This window comes from Ovis aries, chromosome 4 (assembly GCF_016772045.2).
Source record: "Ovis aries strain OAR_USU_Benz2616 breed Rambouillet chromosome 4, ARS-UI_Ramb_v3.0, whole genome shotgun sequence".
Classification (NCBI taxonomy): domain Eukaryota; kingdom Metazoa; phylum Chordata; class Mammalia; order Artiodactyla; family Bovidae; genus Ovis; species Ovis aries.
Window position 1 is genome coordinate 6,384,886 of NC_056057.1, and position 17,929 is coordinate 6,402,814.

The 17,929-nt window shown below is 43.7% G+C and overlaps 1 long non-coding RNA gene across 1 annotated transcript; it reads left to right on the forward strand.

Annotated features, from left to right (window-relative positions):
• The first annotated feature begins 11 nt into the window (after positions 1-11).
• Positions 12-17,587, forward strand: LOC132659657 (uncharacterized). Its single transcript, XR_009600316.1, has 3 exons — positions 12-1,671; positions 5,934-11,036; positions 11,421-17,587. It is a non-coding gene; the product is annotated as an uncharacterized LOC132659657 (long non-coding RNA).
• Positions 17,588-17,929: the final 342 nt, after the last annotated feature.

A 17,929-nucleotide genomic window follows, 5' to 3' on the forward strand; every position in this document is an offset into this window, starting at 1 on the left:
CGCCGCCGCCCCGCGCGCTGCGCGCCCCGGGCCTCCCCGCGCCGCCGTGCTTCCTCATCCCGCCGCTGCCAGGCACAGCCAGAGGGTCCGCCACCGCGCCGCAGGGCCGCGCTTAACCCCTGGGGGCCCGGCGCGGACGGCGTGTGGGGGACGGCCGAATCTGGGGCGTCCTCCCGGGGATCGGCAGCCTTGCGTCGGGGCACCAGCGTGCTCGCCCTACCCCGGGACTCAGACCCCAGTGATGCACTTTTCCACCGCCCGCCCGGCTTCACGTCCCTCCAACTGGGCCCACTTGGCTCCCTGGTTCTGGCTGCGACCCCAGCTTATGAGTGCCCACCCGAGGGGGTGGGAAAAGTTGATCCTTCGCAAGTGAGGGGAAGGTGCGATTCATTTTCCCAGGCAACCAATGGAATACCTCTCGTCTCTCTTCCCTCCCACCCGCTGGAGGCAGAAGTTAGGATCGCGCCTTCAGTCTTGGCCTGTGTGCACACGCGAGTGGGAAAGCGCGGCGGCGGTGTAGGGGGCACGAAAGGGAGACCTGTAATCCCCTTCCTGGTGTCTCTGAGCCTCAGCCGCTCCCTCCGAGAGCCCCGAAGTAGGAGTGTGAGGCGCTGTGTATCAGTTCAAACAAGAATGGCAGCTCTGAGGCTCACCTCTTCGCCCTCCGCGAAGAATCCATCATTCTGATTAGTCAGCCCCCACCCCCGCGACAGGAGCCTGGCGAGAGTGTTTGAGTAGAAGAGGAAGAGTCGTGAATCCAACAGGTTCATCCTGAGTGCCACCTCCCCCCACCAGGTGCCACCTTAGGAACTGAGTTGTAAGGGCCAGGGTCTCGGTCCTTCAAGACTTGCAGGGACACAAAGGATAAATGCTGGAGCATCCCTAGCCGGAGAGACACACCGGGTCTTCCCGTGGGAAGAGGGAGAAAGGGCGCTGTGGCCTCAAGAAAGGGGCCGGGCAGGCCTTCCAAGTGGGTCAAAGGGAATGTGCAGCTGAGTGAGGCCAGGGAAGGCTGAGGGGCATATAAGGAGGCTGCTGGTGGCAGCGCTAGGGGCCCTGTGGACCACCTTGGCTTCTGCCATTCCTGGATGAAGTCTTGGAGCTACAAAGTTCTACCGATCTCTTCCTCAACCACTTCAGCAAGAACACTGCTCAGCTCCTCCTGAAATTCCCCTGTGCTGAACAGAGCCAGTTAACTCCTTGCTTAAAGCCCAGGGCGGGTGGGCTTTAAAGGTTCATTGACTTAATTCCTAGTCCTTCCCTTACCTGTATGCCTTCTGCCAAGTTATTGAAACTCTGTGATTGTAGTCTTTTTCATGTGCAAGAGAAATCTACTTTATCCTAAAGAGTCCTTGTCAAGATTAAATGAGACAATGAATGCTGCGGGGCCCCAAAGGAGACAGCTGAATGCAGTGAAGGGCCCACTTGGCTCCAGGTCTTGAATGAGTGTGGCACCCTTAGTCCTGGCTCCCAGGCCCATCTCTTTAAAAGTGTGCTGCGGTGCCCAGGACTGTATGTCAAGGACTGGCAGGCTCACCCTCATCTGACCAATGCAAAGCACATCCTAAAGCAATGGAGCATGAGGCTAGGAGCCCAGATGGTTTGACCGTGTGATCTTGGCCCAGGTCCTTAACCTCTCTGAGCCTCAGTTTCCCCATCTACACATTGATGGTAATCATATACGCTACTTCCTGGAATTGTTGGTGGATAAACCTCACTCTATATGGAGGCTCTTGTCATACGCCTAGGTAGAGGAGGACTCTATGAGTAGTGAATAATATTTATTATTAACCCTACTATTGTTGACCTGTCTTGCGTACCACTCAAAAGAGGTGGACCAGAAGGAACCCAGTATATAATCTGGGTCTGTGGATAGACTCCATGGGGCCAGGGAGAACCCTTCTGGCAGAAGTTAAAACTGATATAGATAATGATAAAAGCATATTAGAGGGTCTCTATTGGGGTAGGGGATTTTAAAAAAAGGTTATTATAGTATTATATGCAACCATGTGTATGAAACTTTTGAAAATTGCAAAGCACCATAGAATTTAAAGAATCATTCAGTAGAAAGTAAAATTTAAAAATGATAATTTTTGAAATAAAAGCACACTGGAGGAGAAAATATACCAGTGGAAACTGAAACAGGTGTGATCCTTTAAAAATTTATAGGTCTCAATTCATTTTGTGTCTTTAGGAATGCATATATGTAGCTGTTTCCATAATGTTAGAGTCTTAAAAAATAGCTTCCTTCATTCAGACAATAATTGTCAAATTACCATTTTTTTCTTACGAGATAATCTTATCAAAAGAATAAAAAGCACCTATAGAATTAATCAAAGTCTACTTATTCAGAATTTACTATAATAATGGAGTCAAGCACTTCTGTTCTGGCAGAGCCTCGATGGCATTTTAAAGGACAGTAAGTTTCATGGAGGAGAAGGATAGGGGAGGTGATAAGATATCATTAGTAGTTTTGTTTCACACTAGCTATGTGAGTCTTGACAAATTCTTAACCTCGCTGAGTTTCAGTTTGTCATCTGTGGAGCGTACCTACTTTTCCAATGATGGTGCCAGAATATAGTGAAATTAAATTAAATGATGTATGTAAGTAGTTATTATAATGATGGCATTTTTTCTTTAAGAAAAATCTGTTAAATAGCAATGAAATGAGCATCCTTTTTCCTCCAGCAGTTGAGTAGCAGTAAGTATATTGTTAAATAACAAGAAAAGATTTTTTTGTTAAAAGTAAAACCTGAAATTCTATGTCTTTCTGTAACATAAAACTCATATAGAACACATGGTTTTGCCTGAAAAGGATCATGGACTTGAGGAAAAAGACCAAGGACTTGGATAAAACTTCTGCAATAAGGGCCGTGCTGCTTTGGTTTCTTTTCCTAAGTTTTTTTTAATCACCTCCAGCTTCTGCTTCTTCCATTTTTGAAAGCCAGAAGTTTCCAGCCTGGGCCAAGTTTCTCAATCCTTTTTCTTAGGGCTCACTCCTTGAGTCTGGCTCTTTCTAATCACTAACTGCTGGTTCCCACTTTATTTCTGGAAGTGAAGAACCAGAATGCAGAAATGGGGCAGGGCGGGGAGCTCGTGCAGAGCCAAGACTGTCCAGCGGGCAGGGACCCAGAAGGAGGCCCCTCAGGGTGCACTGTGTCCTCTCCCGAGGCTCCATGCATGCTCAGTTGCTTCATCGTGTCCAACTCTGTGCAACCCTATTGCCTGTAGCTCACCAGGCCCCTCTGTCCATGGGATTCTCCAGGCAAGAACACTGGAGTGCGTTGCCAGGCCCTCCTTCAGGAGATCTTCCTGACCCAGGGATCGAACCCGCATCTCTTATGTCTCCTGCGTTGGCAGGTGAGGTCTTTACCGCTAGTGCCCCCTGGGAAGGGAGACTCCTTGACTGCTGGCTTTGAAACCTGAGAAGTTCAGTAGTTCTGCTGATCATTCACAACTCTGACTCTGAGTTTTGAATCAGGGACATGAACTAAGTGACAACCAAATCCTCCTCGCTTTGTGATATTTCTTTCACTTTATTCCCTTTGGTATTGTAAGAAGAAAATGCGTAGGTTATCAAAAACAGTGACTTTCTATCAATATTGTTTGGTTAGAAGCAACTGGAAACAAATTGGATCTGATGTAATGATTTGGAGATGATAGATTCACTCAAAAACGTCCTGGCGAAAAGGTTTTAAAAAAATGTTTCGTGTGAATGTTCTGTATAAGTAAAAGTAGATACTGATGTGACCAGAACAGACCAGAATAAAGAAAACCAGAGGGCTGAATGTTGCACATCCCCCCCCCACCCCACCTGACTGTGGGTTGTCTAGTAGTAGGATTGAAGCTCTGCTTCTGGAGGTGTGACACCTTCTGTTGGGATGCGTTTATTCATTTATTCAAAGAGCATGTATCTATCAAGTGTCTACCATTGTGGGTGACAAAATTTGAGAGACAGGGAGTCCCAATAAAACATTAGATGTGATCTTATCCCTAAAGGGCCTCCTGCTGCTAATCCAGACAAGCAGAAACAATTGGATTTCAATGTGAACCGTGTGGTGGTAAATTCAAACGCAAAGCCTGCGGCCACACAGAGGGTGAAGCTGCTCAGTGGTACTTGAGCTGGTGGAGGAAATGCTGAGCTTCTCTCCCTGTGGGGGCTTCCGAAGAGCTTTCTCAAAAAAGACTATTAGCCAAAAACTGATATGTGGTTGTTCAATCGCTAAGTCATGTCTGACTCTTCGTGACCCCAGGGACTGCTCCCCTGTCCTTCACTATCTCCTGGAGCTTGCTCAAACTCATGTCCAGTGAGTCGGTGATGCCATCCAACCATCTCATCCTCTGCTCCGTCTTCTCCTTTTACCCTCAATCTTTCCCAGCATCAGGGTCTTTTCCAGGGAGTCGACTCCTTGCACTCAGTGGCCAAAGACGAATAGTCATATTCAAATAACAGCCCTGTGGAGCCTAACTCTGCAGAGGACAAGACTAGAACATTGTTTCCCATCTAACAATGCAGTGCAGACACTCAAGTTCAGACAGAGTGGCTTGCCTGGGGTTGAAGATTCATGATCAGATTCTGGAGCCAAACTACTTGAGTTTGGGAGTTTGGCAAACTCCTAGGCTTCCCCATGCCTCAGTTTCCTCTTCTGTAAAGTGGGAATGCACCAATACCACCAACAGTCATAGCTTAATGAGTAACATCTGTGGTCTCAATGATTTAGAGCTTTCTAGGCATCCTTGGGTGGATACTTAACCCTGAATCAGTGTTTGATACTTCTGAAGTATTCAGTTTCTAAGTTCTTGGGCTGGAATACAAATCTTGGTCACCTCCCTCAACTATGCACCTGTCGCCCCATTCCCCTATTTATGCCCCGTTTCCCAGCAAAGAACTAAGATCCCTCCCAGGATTCATTAAGGTCCTTTAAGACATCCTCCTCCCATTGGTGGGAAGTGTTTCTTTCCAGCTAACTTTCAGTGTTTTATTTCCTCTAAGACTCTGATGCTGGGAAACATTGAGGGCAGGAGGAGAAGGGGGCAACAGAGGATGAGATGGCTGGATGGCATGACTGACTCAATGGACATGAGTTTGAGCAAGCTCCAGGAGATCGTGAAGGACAGTGAAGCCTGGCGTGCTGGAGTTCACGGGGTTGCAAAGAGTCTGACGTGACTTAGCAACTGAACAACAACAGTAAGACCAAATAACCAATCTTGGCAGCACGAGTCTTATTTTTTTTTTAAGTTGTATTTTACTCTGGAGTATAGTTGATGTACAATATTGTGCTAGTTCCAGGTATACAGCAAAGTGATTCAATTATGCATACACACACACACACACATGTATGTATCTATTCTTTTTTTTCATACAGTGATCACTGAATGTTGACTAGAGTTCTCTGTGCTGTATCTGTTACCTATTTTGTATTTAGTGGTTTGAATATGTTAATCCCAGCCTCCTAACTTATCCCTCCTCTGAAAGCTTTCCCGTTTGGTAACTGTGGTTTCCTACGTCTGTGAATCTGTTTCTGTTTTGTAAACAAGTTCATTTGTACTATCATTTTAGATTCTACATTTAATGACATCATGTGATATTGGTCTTTGTCTGACTCACTTCACTTAGCAACATCATCTCTAGGTCTACCCATGGTGCTTTGCAGCACCAGTCTTGATAAAGGGATCAGATCAACATATCCAGAAAAGACGAAATTTTGTGAATGGGCTTTCCAAGCTGTTAAGTGCATAGACATCGAATGTGTTGTTGTTCAGTCACCCAGTTGTATCCGACTCTTTGCGACCCCGTGGACTGCAGCGCTCCAGGCTTCTCTGTCCCTTGCCATCTCCTGGAGCTTGCCCAAGTTCCTGTTCATTGCATCAGTAATGCCACCCAGCCACCTCATGCTCTGACACCCTCTTTTCCTTCTGCCTATCTTTCCCAGCATCAGGGACTTTTCCAGTGAGTCGGCTGTTCACATCAGATGACCAAAGATCTTCAGCTTTAGCATCAGTCCTTCCAGTGAGTATTCAGGATTGATTTTCTTTAAGATTGACTGATCTGATCTTTTTGCTGTCCAAGGGACTCTCAGGAATCCAGTTATTTCTGTATTGTATAGCAACTTTCCCTTTTCAGTGTTAAAAAGTCATAAATCTTTCCTAAACAGTCTGTAGAGGAAGTGGGTTGGTTTTGGAGAGGGGATTAAGCTTTGGGACACTACAGCAGAAACCATCCTGAAAGTCTTGGTATCTCTCCCAGGCCCATGTAAGGCCACAGTGGGATCTTGGTTGAATTACGTTACCACTCTAAGCATCATATTCTCATTTGTATCTACAACAGACAGCCAATCCTGCATCATGGAGTTAACCTAAAGATTAAGAGCCTGGATCTAAGTCTTTAATCCTAAGTATTTGTGATAGTCCCCCCTGCTCCCTTTCCTCTGATTGGAGGGGTCCATGAGGTTTCTTTGAAGGTGATAACCAGCAGAAAAAACAGGTGAGAAAGAAGGCCCAGTGCCCAGAGAGGTTGGCAGATTAGTAGCTGGGACTCACCTTGACCAAGTTGCAAATTGATTGTTTCTTTATCTGAGAAGATCTGGGAAGAAGTAATTCAAAGTGATTGGTGCAAAGTGAGGCTGATTCCAGGAATAGTAAGTGAGCGCTGATCTAGAGTTTTAAAGTTTACCAAAAATGCCCATAAACGTTTCTTTTGACCCTGATGACATCAGGAGGTAGAAGTTCATGAGGCCATGTCTGCCAGGTTTTTTTTTTTTTTTTTACTATGTCAACAGCTTCTCAGTCTCCTTACTGAAATGCCAGAGTTCCTCAGACAAGGCCCTGGACATAGTTTTCAATGTAATGTGTATCTTAACATCTGAGGCTCACATCTTCCTCTGAAATCAGAATTTGTGCATCTTCCTTGGATGCACAAATTGGCTTGGTCTAATTGGCTTCTCACGTTTACCATGTTCTCACACCAAATCCCTGATCTTTCCCCTCAAACCTGCTTCATCTTATGTAATAGCAACTGAAAACTGCTGGGGCCAAAAAGTCTTGAAGGCATCTTACATGTGTCTTTCTCTTCCCATCCCATCTACCAGGCCCTCCTGCCAGCTCTGACTCTGACAGGCATCCAGAATCCAACCCCCTCTCATCTCCATGGCAACCACACAGGTCCAAACTACTGTCACCTTCCATCTGCAAGCTGTGGTCCCTCCCAGTCACTCTGTTTCTGTCGTTGTCCCTAACAGCACTTGAGGAGAGCCTGAGAAACTCCGAGGTCAGACTGTGCACTTCTTGGCTGGTCAGTGTGCCGACTCTGAGGAAGGAAGTCCTGAGGATGTGTGCTTTCTCTGGGTACTTGCCTGCCTGCCTTCCTACCTTCAGATCTTTGCTCTGATGTCGTCTCGGCTCAGAGACTGTCACTTCTACCCTCTATAAGGTATAGCAACACTCCCCCCACCCCGCCCAAACATCTCCTGCTCTGCTTTACGTTTTTTTCCTACAGTCCTTATCATCTGTGACATGTTGTAAAGTTAACACTTACCTTGTTTTCTTGTTCAGTCGCTAAGTCGTGTCCGACTCTTTGCGACCCCATGGACCGCAGCACACCGGGCTTCCCTGTCCTTCAGCACCTCTTGTTCACTCTCTAGGAAGACGGAGATTTCCCCCTTTGTTCCTCCAGTGCCTGAACAGTGACCAGAACAGCTAACCACTGTTTCCATTTATGAGTACAACTTTTGAAGGCTTTATCTGACTTCTCTAACTCAGGAAAAACAATTTTATTTAAATCAAACAGCAAAGAGTTGTCAACTTTGTTTTCCAGTCTGCATAGAAACTACTTTTCTTTGGCCGTAGACCTCGGAGAATCTGCCTTCTCTTTGTTCATCAGTCCATCTGGGGCACCGAGCTCATACACGTCGTAAGGTTTCATCTTCACTCGTTCCAGTGCTTCCTCAGCGGTGATGACTGCAGCACAGAAGGTTCTGCCTTGCTTTCCTTCTCGGGCCTATAGAGAATTTGACGTTTTATTTCACACTCTCCTTATGCATATATTATTCTGTTTATTTAAGCTATTTTCCAAAAAGGAGACAAAGAATAATTTAAAAATGCAACTCCAGATTCATAATGAACTTTTCCTAATCCTATTCGAGTTGTGTTGTGTGGGGTGATGATCTTTTATTTGTATAGGATCAGAATACAGGGACAGGAGTCAGTATTTATCTAAGTCGGTGATTTAAGAATTGTTTAAAGATATAACATATTCCATAGCTACTCACAGACCGATGGATATGTATTCTTTTAGTATTTATTTGCAATATTCTTATTACTTGCAGTTATGGTTTCCTAATGAAGAAAAAGAACTCATTTTCTATGATATGCATCTCAGAAACTGGTAACTTTATTTCCACTTCAGAGCTCAAATACACAATTTCCTTTAGCTTAAACAGTCTTTTGCAATTAAACTGAAGGGTTGGTTTCTCATTACAATATCCCTTTATTTTCTATGATTATATCTCATAAACATTCTCTGCCAAGCAGCGTGTTTCCAGTACGTTGTAGTAAGTGTCCCTGCATGTTATGAGAAGGGATAATGTTGTATTGATTGATTGACAGATAATGTAGCAAAATCCACTGCTAATACTTGTTGGCACAAATTGAGATGGGGGATTTTGTGTGTTTGTAAGATGCTTGATGGGAGTTGGAGACATAGTCCGCAGTCATTGAAAGATGACAAGCTGGGTGACTAAGCTGAGGATACAGCTGAGAGATCTGGCCCCATTGGCTCCGGCGTGGAGTGCAGAGGCACGTTTATCGTCATGCAATCACTATGATAGATCAATAGGAACTGGGTGTTGGTTTAATTCCTTTATTATCAGATGATTTGTGAAGCAAGAGTGAGGTCAACCTTGCTCCTTACTCCTCTGGGCTGTGCGCAGTCCTTTGTTCACTTCCAAGCGCAGCCTCTGGCCCTTTGGATTCCAGTGTTGCACTCAATGATTGATGTCCTTTGAGCTGGAGAGCCTGATGGAGCAGCATTCTTAGAGCAGGTCCAAGCCTGGCGGTCGATAATCATACACTTAAATCTGCCCCTCCGCTACAGCAGCACTTCAGTCATCGCCACCAGGATATGCTATGCTCGGCTCTCCAGCGAGTATTTCTTGCAGGCTCCTGGAGCACCCGTTGGCTTCGGTGCCAGCTATGGGCGCCTACGGCAGCAGTGAAGCAATGGGCAATGCGCAGCGATTGATGTCTGCATGGTTTATCAGCTAGTCAGCAAAAAGCTCCCATCCATCTTCCTTCTCCTTCCCAGAAAGCTGGACCACGTTATCATTCTTACCTTGTGGACGAGGAAACTGAGGTGAAGCAGCCTCCCCAAATGAGGAGATTGCAAAAAGAGACAAAATTCCTTCTAGATGATCTGAAAGTGACATTTGACATCTGATCTTCTAACAGGTGGTATTGAGCCTTTGAAGGCTTGGAAGAAATTGTACCTTGTGGAGATATGCACACCAATGGAAAACACTGCTGCCCACTATGATGATACCATTTTACTCTCTCAATATATTTTTTCATCTAAGGCTTGGAAAGCTGGTTGACATAGAAAGGCTGATGGGATTTATTTCTTGCTCTGCTTCCTCTTGATCAAGTTGGCAACTTTTTTTTTAGATTTAATTTTTTGACCGCAGTATTTGGGGTCTTAGCTCCCTGATCGGGGATCGACCCTGTGCTCCCTACAGGGGAAGCTCAGAGTCTTAACTACTGGACCACCAGGGAGGTCTGTCCCCTTGATCAAGTTAGACAGAGACACACCCATGGTCACCGCTTATAGAGTTACCAAAGCTCAGCCCCACAGCCTTGGAGTGATAACCGACAATATATTTGGGAGAGTGTACTACATGCCTAGCTTCCTCCAGGATAGGCTTGCACCAGAATTACTTCCTAGATGTAATACATTTAGGAGCCTCCCACAGTGGAACTGACAGCAAAGGCAAAAACTGTCAACCCACCTCCCCCCACCGTGATGGAAACCTTCGCAAGGTTTTCCCAGCAGTGCATTAGGCAGCTCGGTAAGAACTCACGGTTGCGCGTGCTTTGAGACTTCACGTCTTCCATTAACCAATTCTAAGACAGAAGACCAGTGTCTTTATTCCCCATGTTGTTGAAGTACTTAACATAGGCTTTAACCCAGTTGCTAAATTGCTTGAATTTGTTAAATGTACAAAAGGGCCTCCTCCCCGCTGATGGAGGAAAAGTAGATGTTTGATTAAGCAGATAGCTAGATGTGCTTTTTTTTCTCCCCATCTGGGTGTGCTAAGGGGGTACGTTTGAAACTTAGCACTCAGTTCATGCCTTTCATAAGGGGAGGAAAGAGGGTATTTAACAAGGTTCATAATGACAGAAAAAGGAATTGACACCACAAAAGAAAAAGAATCATTCTAGCATTTCATGACAGTTCACAGACAGATGTCGTTGGCTAAGTGAGAATCTCGTAGACGTGGGGGTAATATACACCTTATATGCATATGGATTAGTGGAAGCGGACTGTCAAGTCGGTGAGTGTGAGACTGTCAAATATGAGACGTAGCTGCAGAAAACCTGGAGAACCACTTAATATTTATTTCTTCTCTTAAAGACCCAATACTGTTGCCTTTTCACAGACAAAAGACTGAGGACTTTAAGAGCTAAGGCAGGTCAAGGGTAGGATGAAATTAAAGTGTTGGATTGGGGCCTCCCGAGCACACCAGGGTTAGTCATTGATTCCCCCTGAAGTGTTTTTCTTCTTATCCTATGCACACCATTTTCTTTTGTTTCAGTAGACCTTATCTCATCAAACAGACCCGTATCTGATGCCATTTTCCTGATGTCCATGATGAGAGACTTCTACAATTGCAGTTGATGGAACCCCAGATGGAACAAGTTATCTCTGAAGTCCCTTGGAATTAGCTTGGCCATGGTGGTCAACCCTGTCAAGGTGATTTTAGGCTCAGGACAAGAAGAGATACTTGAGAAGCATCGCTGATCTTCTGAGCTTTGGTGTAGGTTGGGTAGGTGGAGAGTGTCACCAGCCAGGGATGGGGAGGTTTGGTTGGGTGGGTGAAGAGTGTCACCAGCCAGGGACAGGGAGGTTTGGTTGGGTAGGTGGAGAGTGTTGCTCATAAGAGTCAGGAGACCTGGCTCTGGCCATGATTCTCTCTCCAGCCTCAAGCAAGTCATTCAGGTCAGCTTCCTAAGTTCTGGTTCCTTCATTCAGGAGATTGGAATGGTTGACAAGATGGTATCCTCAGTCTCCCTTAATGATCCTCCATGACTGTTTAGGTTTGGGAGAGTTTTCCCGTCGGCTTGCACGGGCCTGAGAAGAACCTAGGAGAATGACTCTGTGGGTTCTGGGCCCCTGATCTCTAAGTCTGTCCCCCACCCCTGTCTTGCAGTGCTTTCCCAGAAGGTCCTGGACATTGAGGGCGAGCACTGCTGAAAGCAGTCAGAACTTATTACAGCCGGAAACATCCACAAACACAACCACTCTCTCCATCACCTGCCAACCTACACAGCTTGAGCTCCTTCAGCCAAGCCTGGATGGCGTGACTTCAGGACCGTTTGAGCAGGAGTGGAGAAGCGGACAGCTCTCCTACCTGAAACATTGTTAGGACAGATGTGTGCTGGAGAGAAAGAACCCCTGGCCTTTGATCTGTGCAGTGCCTTCTCAGAGAGGCTGGGTGTTTCTTGCTTACACCAGGATTTTCCTGGGAAAGTCCTTCTGAGTAAAAGGAGAGTGGTGCCTGGTAAAGACAGAACTCTCAGGAAAAGGCTTCCTCCCGCATAAGCAAGGGGGAGGTTTAAGGAAGATGAGTTAACATCAAACTAAAGTCAGTGCATTGATCTGGGGGAATTCTGCACTCTACTGAGAGTTAGGCAGTTAGTGAGTAGGAAATGCTTTGGGGAAAACCCATAACTTCCCCCAAATGCCTGTGTAAATGCCTACAACGTGGAAAATTAGCAGGGAGACCCTGAGATCTCAGCTCATGCTCTCGCTACACCTAGAAATATTGAGCAGAAACTGAAGAGAGACCATGAAGATCAGAACTACAGCTCCCTGTAGGTTCAAAGACCAACAGTCATTTGATGCTCAGGAAAGAGACTGTGATGAATGTGCAGAGAACATCTGAGTGGAGCAAAGATTCTCTGTAGGAAAGGAGAGTCTGATAAGAATGATAGAAATGTGCAAGAAAGCACGCAAAGTAAATAGATGAGATGGTCTCCAGGGAAATAGGCAAAACAGGCTAAGGAAAATGACCTGGGGTGGTATTTTGAATTGGAGATGTATCATCCAAAATGATTTCACATTGGGAAAATGGCTTATAGTTATGTGCCAAAATGTCCTTATCAGGAGAAGGCAGTGGCACCCCACTCCAGTACTCTTGCCTGGAAAATCCCATGGATGGAGGAGCCTGGTGGGCTGCAGTCCATGGGGTCTCGAAGAGTTGGATACGACTGAGCGACTTCACTTTCACTTTTCACTTTCATACATTGGAGAAGGAAATGGCAATCCACTCCAGTGTTCTTGCCTGGAGAATCCCAGGGACGGGGGAGCCTGGTGGGCTGCCGTGTGTGGGGTCGCACAGAGTCGGACACAACTGACGTGACTTAGCACTGGTGTATTTATGGGTAAGATGAGCCATGCTTTAAAATATTCCAGTAAAACAACAATTATAAATAAATAAAAGCAGTTGAGGAATAGAACCAGGTTGGTAATATCTTTGATAATTGTTGATGAGGGTAATATATATATAGGGATTCATTGTATGATTATTTTCATATATATTTGAAATTTTTGTGATAATATTTCTTAAGAAAGGAAGAAAAATGACGAGGAGACCACTATTTAAATCCAAATGATATTTTGAGATCGTATTTGCAATGAGTATGGAAAAAGGTCTCTGTATCAGTCAGTTCAGTCGCTCAGTCATGTCCGACTCTTTGCGACTCCATGGACTGCAGGATGCCTGGCTTCCCTTTCCATCACCAACTACTGGAGCTTGCTCAAACTCATGTCCTTTGAGTCAGTGATGCCATCCAACCATCTCATCCTGTGTTGTCCCCTTCGCTTCCTGTCTTCAATGTTTCCCAGCATCAGGGTCTTTTCCAATGAGTCAACTCTCAAATGAGGTGGCCAAAGTACTGTTACAAATTAATAAAAAAAGAGAAAGAAGCTCACTCAATAAGAATGGGCAAATCATAAGTTTAAGCATTCCAAAGGTATTTCGTGTATATTTCTACATGGCTTTTTACTAAAATGTTAACATTACATGTGGGTGAGAAGTTTTTGAGTGACTTATACTTTCTTCTAGATAATTTTCTACATTCTTTAACTGTATTACAGTGGTATTTATTAGTAATACATAATATTACCAGTTAATCTAAATACCTGTAAAAATTTTTAGTTAAGAGGCCTCATTTGACTCACTTCATAGAATTAAAATGGAGTTGGAAATGGCAACCCACTCCAGTATTCTTGCCTGGAAAATCCCATGGACAGAGGAGCCTGATGGGCTACAGTCCATGGGGTTGCAAAGAGTCAGACACGACTGAGCGGCTGAGCATGAGCATAGAATTAAAAAAGTGTTAACAAGAACCTAAGTTGGGTCAAGATTATATGGGAAATGATCATGATAACTGATTCATTTGTAAGGAAAAAATATATAATAAGCAAAGATAGTTTTGAAAATCAATATAAATCTAAGATACCCATGAATCCAAGAGTGTTAGATGCAGGTATTTCGATAGCTTAATCATCAGCTTTATTGGTAAAATGAAAGATAGTTTATTGCACACTGGGAAATAAAGTCCAAAACTATAAAATTTAGGAAGACCCATAAATATGTCTCCAACAGTGGGTTTTTTTTTCATTTTTTTAAAAGAAGTATAGTTAATTTATAGTTGATTTATTTCTGCTGTACAGCAAAGTGATTCAGTTATATAGAACCATATGTTATTTTTAAAATATTCTTTTTCATTATGGTTTATCTTAGGATAGTCAATATAACTCTCTGTGCTTATGAACTAGGACCTTGTTTATCCATTCTCTATATAACAGTTTGCATCTGCTAATCCCAAATATTCACTCCACCCTTCCCGCAACCCTCTCCCCCCGGCAGTCATAAGTTTGTTCTCTCTGTCTGAGCCTGTTTCTGTTTTGTAAATAAGCTCATTTGTATCATCTTCTTTTAGATTCCACATGTAAGTGGTATTATGTGATATTTGTCTTTCTATCTCTGACTTCACTTAGTATGATAATCTCTAGGTCTATCCATGTTGCTGAAAGTGGCATTCTTTCATTTTTTTATGGCTGGTAGTATTCCACTGTATATATGCACCACTTCTTCATCCATTCAGCCATCGATGGACATTAGGGTAGCTTCCGTGTCTTGGCTTTTGTGAACAGGGCTGCTGTTGGGGTTCATGTATCTTTTCGTGTTTTTTTTTTAAAAATTAATTAATTAATTAATATTATTTTTTAGTTTACAATATTGTATTGGTTTTGCCACACATCAACGTGAATCTGCCATGGGTGTACACGTGTGCCCAATCCTGAACCCCCTCCCACCTCCCCCCTACACCATCCCTCCGGGCCATCCCAGTGCACCAGCCCCAAGCATCCTGCACCCTGCATCGAACCTAGACTGGCAATTCGTTCCTTATATGATAGTATACATGTTTCAGTGCCATTCTCCCAAATCATCCCACTCTCTCCCTCTCCCACAGAGTCCAAAAGACTGTTCTATACATATCTTTTTGAATTAAAGTTTTGTCTGGTGATAAGCCCAGACAGTGCTCTCCACAGTGGCTGCATCGATTTGCATTCTTACCAACAGTACACGAGGATTACCTTTCCTCCACACCCTCTCCACCGTTTGTTATTTGTGTCCAACAGCACTGAGATCATGGCACCCAGTCCCATCACTTCATGGCAAATAGATGGGGAAAAAATGGAAACAGTGACAGACTTTATTTTCTTGGGCTTCAAAATCATTGGGGATGATGACTGTAGCCATGAAATTAAAAGAGGCTTGCTCCTTGGAGGAAAAGCTATGACAAACCTAGACATCGTATTAGAAAGCAGAGACATCACTTTGTCAAGAAAGGTATGTATAGTCAAAGCTATGGTTTTTCTAGTAGTCATGTATGGATGTGAGAACTGGACCATAAAGAAGGCTGTGTGTTGAAGAATTGACGCTTTTGAATAGTGGTGCTGGAGAAGACTCATAAGAGTCTGTTGGGAAACAAGATCAAACCAGTCAATCCTAAAGGAAATCAGTCCTGAATATTCATTGGAAGGACTGATGCTGAAGCTGAAAGTCCGGTACTTTGGCCACCTGAGGTGAACAACTGATTCACTGGAAAAGACCGTATTGCTGGGAAAGATTGAAGGCAGGAGGAGAAGGGGATGACAAAGGATGAGATGGTTGGATGGCATTGTTAACTCAATGGGTGTGAGTTTGAGCAAACTCTGGGCGATAGTGAGGACAGAAAAGCCTGTCATGCTGCAGTCCATGGAGTCATAAGAGTCGGACAAGACTGAGCTACTGAACAAATCACACATCTTGATCTCCAAGATTTAACACACACCTGTGGAGGCCAAATTAACTGTGAAAAGTAGACATACTTTTCAAACCACTGTGACAAATAATATACCCTTTTAGAACATGGGATGAAGGTAAGAAACATTTGAAATGTTACAACTGTCCCATGGAAAGAGGCTTAAAACTCCGAAAAGTTCTATTCTTACACAGTGGAAGCACTAGTTTCTGCCATAAGATTGACTAATGAAACAAACTTAAATGATGCTTTTGCAGCAATTGCCCTTTTTACTGTGGTAAAGCATAGCATCACATAACATTTACATCATCACCAGTTTAATGTGTACGGTTCAGGGGTGTTTAAGTATGTTGGCAATGTTGTGCAGCCATCACCACCATCCTCTCTAGAACTTTCTCATCACCCCATGGGAAGCCCAAACCCATTAAGCGGCTGCTCCCATTCACCGCTCCCACAGCCCCTGGCAACTGCTAATCCACTTCTATCTCCATGGATTTGTCTATTGTGGACATTTTCTATAAACGGAATCACATAATACGTGGTCTTTCGTGTCTGGTTTCTTTCACTTAGGAAGTTGTTGAGGATAGTGTTCGTCTATGTTATAGCGTGCATCTATATTTCACTCCTTTTTACAGCTGAGCAGCATCCCACTGTGTGGCGTTTTGCTTATCCATTCATCTGTTGGTAAACATTTGGGCTGTTTGTGCCTTTTGGCCAGTATGAGTAGAACTGTTACGAACATTTGTGTACAAGATTTTGTTTGGACACCTGTTTTGAATTCTTCAGGTACAGACAGCAGTGGAATTGCTGGGCTATAGTGTAATTCTATGTTTAATTTATTGGGGGGCTGTTAAACTGTTCTCCACAGTTGCTGTACCATTTAAAATTCCTACCAACAATGTATAAGCGTTGTATTTTCTTCACATCCTCACTGATGCTCATGAATTTCCATTTGGATGATTATATCTATTTTATTGGTTGTGAAATGATATCTCATTGTGGTTTTAATTTTCATTTCCCCGATGGCTAATGCCATCGAGCATCTTTTCATATGCTTGGTGGACATTTGTAGATCTTCTTTGGAGAAAGGTCTATTCAAAGCCTTCATTCATTTTTAAAAATTGAATTGTGTGTCTTTTTGTTGTTATAGGTATTCTGAACATATACTCCTGTCTATATTTTCTAGTATCCAGAATCATACTGAATACACAGTTTGCAAGTATTTGGGGCCATCCTATGGGTCATCTTTTCACTCTCTGGATAGTGTTCTGATTTACTGTTCTTTAAAATTTTGATGAAGTCCAACTTATCTATTTTTTCTTTCATTGATGTCAAATATCATTGCATTTTGAGATATTCAAATTTATCCATAAGAAGAACCCTGATATGTTCAAAGATGCTTACACCTTGGAAGGAAAGTTATGACCAACTTAGGCAGCATATTAAAAGCAGAGACATTACTTTGTCAACAAAGTTCTGTCTAGTCAAGGCAATGGTTTTTCCAGTAGTGATGTATGGATGTGAGAGTTGGACTATAAATAAAGCTGAGCACCGAAGAATTGATGGGTTTGAACTGTGGTGTTGGAAAAGACTCTTGAGAGTCCCTTGGACTACAAGGAGACCCAACTAGTCCATTCTGAAGATCAGTGCTAAGTGTTCACTGGAAGGACTGATTTTGAAGCTGAAACTCTAGTACTTTGACCACCTGATGCCAAGAGCTGACTCATTGGAAAAGACTCTGATGCTGGGAAACATTGAGGGCAGGAGGAGAAGGGGACGACAGAGGATGAGATGGTTGGATGGCATCACTGACTCAATGGGTGGACTCTGGGAGTTGGTGACGGACAGGGAAGCTTAGCGTGCTGCGGTCCATGGGGTCGCAAAGAGTCGGACACGACTGAACGACTGAACTGAACTGAACTGATGTGTTTTATCATCCATGATTATTTTCTTAAATGCATTTTCTTACTTGGAATAATTTGTATTAAAATGTCTGTTTCTATTTTTGTTGTTGTTGTTTAAAAAGTGCATGTTCTTCATCTAGTTTGTGAAAATAAAACCTTAGAGTAAAGTTCAGAAGTTGGAAGCTTTTCATGGGTTTTACTTGTTTTCTTAAAAAAAAAAAAAAAAAAAACCCGTGACCTAAAAGCTAAAGCTTTCTATATTACAAAGGTGAAATGTATGTGCTATGATTGGAAGGAAAGCAACTGAAAAGTACTTTTGAAAGTAAAATGTGATTTTAGTCAGTGCAGTTGGGTACAATGGCTTCTGTTTTCTTACACTTAACAAATTGGAAGCAATGGCAATGCACTCTAGTACTCTTGCCTGGCAAATCCCATGGACG